The sequence below is a fragment of the Dendrobium catenatum genome, unplaced genomic scaffold (assembly GCF_001605985.2).
Source record: "Dendrobium catenatum unplaced genomic scaffold, ASM160598v2 fragScaff_scaffold_1413, whole genome shotgun sequence".
In the NCBI taxonomy this organism is placed as follows: domain Eukaryota; kingdom Viridiplantae; phylum Streptophyta; class Magnoliopsida; order Asparagales; family Orchidaceae; genus Dendrobium; species Dendrobium catenatum.
This window is the reverse complement of record NW_021319875.1, coordinates 665,984-672,754: the sequence shown is the minus strand read 5'-3', so window position 1 is coordinate 672,754 and position 6,771 is coordinate 665,984.

Genomic DNA, 6,771 nt, shown 5'->3' with positions numbered 1-6,771 from the left:
TTTTTGATAACATTTTGTTAGCACAAGAGATGGTTCATGATATCAATGCTAAAGGGACTGGTGGTAATATTCTTTTTAAACTTGATATTACTAAGGCTTATGATAATTTAAATTGGGATTTTCTTTACAAAATTCTATCCATGTTGGGTTTCAATCAAAATTTTGTGTTGCTGATTAAAAATAGCATTGAATATTGCTTTTTTTTCTGTTATCATAAATGGTAGTAACCATGGTTTTTTTAATTCTAAGCATGGCCTTAGACAAGGGGATCCTCTATCCCCCTCTCTATTTATTATTGCTATGGAATATCTTTCTAGAGGGCTTGAGAAACTTTATAGAATGTATCCTAGTCCTAATTTCCGCACTTCTGGGGGTTTTCCTGTTACTCACCTTAGTTTTGCGGATGATTTTATCATATTTTCCAATGCATCTATTAAAAATGTCAAAATTATTACTCAATTTTTAGCTGCTTTTCAGAATATTAGTGGCTTATCCATTAATACCGATAAGAGTAACTTTATTACTGGCAAATCTGTGAACATTGGTAGGTTGGGGAAGATCAAAAGAGTTTGTGGTTTTATCCCTTCTTCTCTTCCTATTAAATACCTTGGAACTCCTCTTTTTAAAGGTCGAAAAAGGCCTTTCCTTTTTTATAGTATTTTTTCCATATTCCAAAGAAAATTTCTCAACTGGTCATCGAACTTTCTTTTGTTTGGTAGTAGATTAACTTTGATTAAAAGTGTGCTTGCTTCTATTCCGATTTTTATTTTTCATACGTTACATCCGCCCATTACTGTCTGTATGAGAATGGAAAAAATGATAAACAAGTTTTTTTGGGGTTCTACCAACAATAAAACTTGCATTAATTGGGCAAAATGGAGAAATCTCTGCGGGGTTTTTAAAGAAGGATCTCTTAATTGTAAATCCACTTCTGAAATTGTGCATACTTTTTCTCATAAGCTTTTGTTTGGATTTAGAGCCAATAATAGTTTATGGGCTCAATTTATGAAGATTAAATATTGTAAAGGTCTTAATCATCTTGTTTGCCACTACAAAAATTATGACTCTTCGGTTTGGAAGAGATTGTACAAAATCAAATGGGAGGCTGAGAAGTATATTCAATGGGGTGTTGGCTATGGTGAGGTTTCTTTTCGGCAAGATAATTGGATGGGTCCCTCTTCGATTGATGATTATCTCAATACTCATACTATTGCTAATACTAAAGTCAAAGATTTTTTTGTTAATGGGTATTGGAATGGAACTAAACTGTATGAGGTTGTACCTCCTTTTATTTTTGAGAAAATTATTCAGATCCCTTTACAAGTTCATCATATTGATAAAATCATGTTTAGATTTTCTACTTCTTGTAATTTCAGCTTTAAAACTGTTTGGGATGATATTAGAAGTAAGTATGAGGCTTCTCACATTTTTAGGTCTCTTTGGCACAACACCATTCCTTTATCTTATTCTTTACTTGCTTGGAGATGTCTCAAAGACTTTTTGCCTATGGATACCAATTTATGGAAGAAAGGTTTTAATTTTGCTTCTAAATGCCAATGCTGCTTCAATATTGAAAGTATTCAACATGTATTTGTGAGTAGTATTATTGCTAGTAGAGTTTGGCACCATTTTTTTAACCTGGCTCATTTAGATAATTTTAATATCAATTGCACGCTGCCGGAAATCTTCGATATCTGGTTTACTAAAGGTAAAGGGCATATTCACTACTTAATTCCTATTCTCATTATTTGGTATATTTGGAAAGCTAGGAATGATTCTAAACACAATGAGATTGAGATTTTTGCTAATCAAATTATCACCAATGTGAGAAATAAGGTGCTGCAGTTGATTGCTGTGAAGCTTATTTCTCCCAAAAATTTTACTAATGCTAATCTTTTGGCTGAGTATTTTGGTATTGCCAATAGTGGCAATGGCCTCAGTAAAAGGGATCAGATTGTGAAATGGTTGAAGCCTGTTCAGCCTTATATTAAATTGAATACTGATGGATCAGTTGGGAAATCTTCTGCTGGCATGGAGGGCATCATTCGGGATTCGTCTGGTAATCCCATTGCCATGTTTGTTGGCCCTCTTATACTGATTCTGTTTTAGCTGCTGAGCTTTTAGGTTTATCTCATGGCTTAGAGGTTTGTTTAAGATGGGGCTTTCAGTATGTGAACATTGAAATTGATTCCAAACTGGCTATTCAAGCTATTTCTGATAATACTGTGCCTTTTCCTCAGGTTTTCTATATTATCTGCAAAATTAAGTTTTTACTTTCTAGTATTACCTTTAATATATCCCATATCTATCGTGAAGGTAACTCTTGTGCGGATTGGCTTGCTAATTTAGGCTCTATGAGTGATGGCTATCAGGATTTGCCTATTTTAGATCCTCCTTCTCCTCTGAGAGGGATAATTTCTCTGGATAAATTAGGCCTACCTTACATCCGTCATGGTTGATCCTTTGGTGTTTTACTTCTTGCAGTTTGCTGTTTCTCTCTTATGTTGGCTTGTTATTAATTCTTACTGGGTTGCTATTATGAATGTCTGGTATTTCTACAATCCCAGTATTTCTCGGGTGAAGGATATTGTTTTTAAGCTAAAGTTTATTTATATTTTGCTGCATGGTTGTTTTCCATATTGGTATCATGCCTACCTTTCTGTGTATTATTCTTTGAACCTGGTTGTACGTCCAGTATCGATTGGTTGAGATTACTACTATGCTGATTGTTCATGACAAAGTGTTGTGTTTTTGTTTTCTGGATTGGTATCAGGATTTATGGAGCTGGTTTCATGTTAATCAGGGTGTGTGTGAGAGTGTTATCATGGTTCTCGGGCATGTCATTGGGTTTAATGGTAAGGCCTTAAGTGTGAATGCTTGGAAGAAGGGCCGAAATAGCTGGAGATCAGCTGATAATTTTGGTTCTCAGGATAGTATGCCGGGGGTTGTTACGTCAATAGGAACAACTGGACTTTCAAGGAGTTTAACGGGTCTGAAAATTATGTCAACTATTATCTTACTAATAGAATTTTTTGGAGTATTTTTTGCAGGGACGTTTTAAATTTTATTTCAGAGAGCTTCAATGCCCGCAAGGTACTCTTACTTTTTTCATTGTACTTCTTTATTTTTGGCTATCTGTATTTTTGCAGGAAGATTGAGCTGAACAGAATTAATATGCTCTTCTCTTTTGGGTGTTGTCGACTAACAGCCCTAGGTTTTTCTTCCGTTTTTCATGTAATCATAGGTTAAGGAACTTGCGGCTCTTAGGATTTTTTGTTTTTTTTTTTTGCCTGTAGCTCTTTGGAGCAGTAGCGAGCTGGAGGATCCTTTTAAGGACCTTGAAACCGTTTTTTGAATTTAACGCGTAGGCCCCTACAGCGGGTTTTTACTATAAAAAAAAAAAAAAAAAAAAAAAAAAAAAAAAAAAACTAGAATAATGAGAAGTCTTGAACTACCTTATAGTGATGTCAAGACTCATCATAGCATGTCGTAAAATCTTAGTTCAAAGATGATCATAACACGGAGATTACCACGACATTATTTGTAAACTTACTCATCTAGGGGTCTCAGCAAACTATCTTATCAAGAAGACTTGAGTCCTTATTTCATCAACTTAAAAATGATGCCTTCTGTGAACCTTTCAAGATGCTCATTGGTATTACTTCTATATAATTGTCATGTTTGGATAGGAACTTCATCTTAGCTTATCTGGAGACTTCAAATGAAAAGACCTCTCTAAAATGCTTTTAGTTTATCAACAAATATCATATTATTGGACTTTATGCTTACTTTAGAGGCATTAATCACCTCATTTATGCTGCCTTCGGAAGAATATTCACGAGCCAACTCAAAGAAATCAACATCCATCAAGCGGCTTTACACTAGGGAGAATTACTTACAATTTCCTACATTTTTTAGACTGGCTACATCCTCCAAACTACAGGAAATTCAGGCATTACCAGCGATTTTTTCCGACAGTGAAGGATAGTTTTCTGGCAATTTTTAAAAAATCGGAGGCTTTCCGGAGGTTCCAAAATCGCCCAAATAAACCGCATAGGAAATGATTTCTGATCGTTATTCTTACTGGAAGCCTAGACAGCAGGTAATTTTCGGTGATCGTAGTACCGGTGACCGCCGGTTAATCACCAGAGGCTTACCGGCCTTCCGACCGTCAAAATTGTCGATATTAACAGTTGCTAAACTGCCGGGTTACTGCCGGTAACTACCGGTTCTTTATCGGCGGCTTACCGACCGTCAAAACCGCAGGTATTACCGGCGACTAAACCACCGGGTAGCTTCGGTTGACTACCGACAATTCTATATATTAAATTTTCGGCAGTGACAATAAGCCATCTGGTATCGAGGTTTCCGGCGGCCAAACCGCCGGTTGGCCATTGGGAACCTGTAGCTTTTCAAAAAAAAAAAAGGGAGCCTCCTCTCAATATTTATGAAATTTTACTCTGAGCCCTAAATTTGCACATAATAGACAACAATTTTCACAAATATGGGCAACACGCCACTATAATCAAACATAACTATTATAAAGTCTACAAACTTCACAAACTCATCAAACCAAACTAAGTTCACAAACTAAGCAAATAAAGTCTACAAAATTCATAAAACCAAATAATTAAATAAAGTCTGATAACATATAAATCCACAATAACATGTCGATGTCCTCGCTTTCACACAACAAGATCATCAAACTAAATGTTTAAACCATAAATTCATCAAATAATGTTTAAACCATAAATTCATCAAATAAATAAAAGTACTACTCATCCTCTGTGTCCTCACTATCTGGTGATGCATGTGGCTGCTCTTACTTTTTCTTCTTTTGATTTTCATCTTTATAGCATTGCAACTTTGTCTGCATCTCATTTTGAACCTTTCTCTTCTCTTCTATCTCTCTCGTCAGCGCTACAACCCTCTAGTTTATAGTTTCTTCATCTCCACTAAGATCATAAAATGCTGATATGGATGAACTTCCCTCATAAGCATAGTCTTGTGAATCCAAGCCATATACCCTCCCCCTATGCCTTCCTCCAAAAACATCTGGCCATGTATAATACTCAGAATATTGGGTCGATCCTAAAGATGATCTCTCACCAGTAGACTGACGACTTTCCCGAGCTCATACAAAATCATCCTGCGAGAATAAATCCATAAAATATAATGATATTAGAATGAGTTTTTTTATATTAAATTTATATTCCCAAACTTCAAAATATTATACTCACATGAGCTTTTTTATCCTTTTCATTAACCCACTGATGGTCAGCTTGATGTTGGTGAGTCCTTATATACAACTCCAATGGTATCGGCTCCCGGCCAAAAAATTCTTTATGAAAATAGAAGATATATTTAAAATAATATACATATATTTATTAAACTAATTCAAACTTTTACTAGTCCTCATCTAAGTTCCGTATGAGGAACAGATCCACCAGTATGAAGGAAGCTTCCTAAACCCCCATAATCAGATGCTTTGTTCTACTTATTCTACTTTCTTATTTTTGTGAACCCAAGGCTCGCCCAAGATCTACTCATATGTCCTCTCCAATTCTTAATGGATGTTTTCTGGACTTTCTAATGTCTATGAACATGTTCCTAAGATGGGTCGATCCTCTTCTCTAAATATTGTTTTGATCCTTATGTTATGCTCAGGCAACCACATAAAATATTTCTGTACAAAAATATATGCATAACGAAAAATATTAATACAATTTAAATCAAATATTTTAATTCATTCCGAATAAGTATACCTAAAATTCTCTAAACCATATATCCTTAATTTCCTTTGGAATCTTCTTCGATAATAATTAAGGTGCATCATATTTGTTCTTTATGATATCCTGAATCTTGTGTGTAGGTGACCATAAAGGATTGAAGTTGTAGGTTAAATTTTTTGTAAATAATATATAATATCTCAAATTACAATAAACTTAATAAAATAAAATAAACTTTGAAATTCGGTGACTCACAGGCTCAATGTATTGATGCTTATATACTACAACTGTAGGATCCCCAACACTAATCTCTGCTTGTGTAGATGGTCCACCGTGTTTTGGCTGCACCGAATATGGGTAATAATAAGGGTGGGGATAAGGAGGGTAAGGGATAGTGGATGGACCAGTTTGTGATGCTGGTGGGGGTAATATCGATATAATGGAGATGCAAGTGACTGATATGGAGAGAGAAATCAAGGATTTGTTGACGAATGAGAGAAGTGCCCTGGAAAGGGTGGTAGTACACCAACAACAGGTGGATATAATTAGCCCTGACCCTGACCCTACTCATTAGGGGACTGCTGCTAACTCCTGGGTGATGGTATAATTGGTGGAACTAATCTCTACCCCCTCACTTTCATTAGGCTGTTTAGGTCCGTTAGGTCAATAACTCAACTTTTTTCAAGAAAATTTTGAGATGAAAGATCTACGAAGAGGATCGTCATTTGAAGTCACCTGCATTAAAAGAAGTAATTAGTAAATCTTTATAATATATAAAAAATATAAAAAAATGATAGAATTAAATAATATATAATAATAAATTATAAATATATAGAATTACATAATATATAATAATGATTAACATTCAAAATAAATTTGATAAGAGAATGATATATTTACTAACTTGATATTAAAAAAATACAATTCTATAAGTACAAAAACTACTCAGAAATATTATTAAAAAATTATAATTCTAAATTATAAAAACTGCAATTCTAAATTACAAAAACTACAATTCTAAAATACAAAAACTACTCAAAAT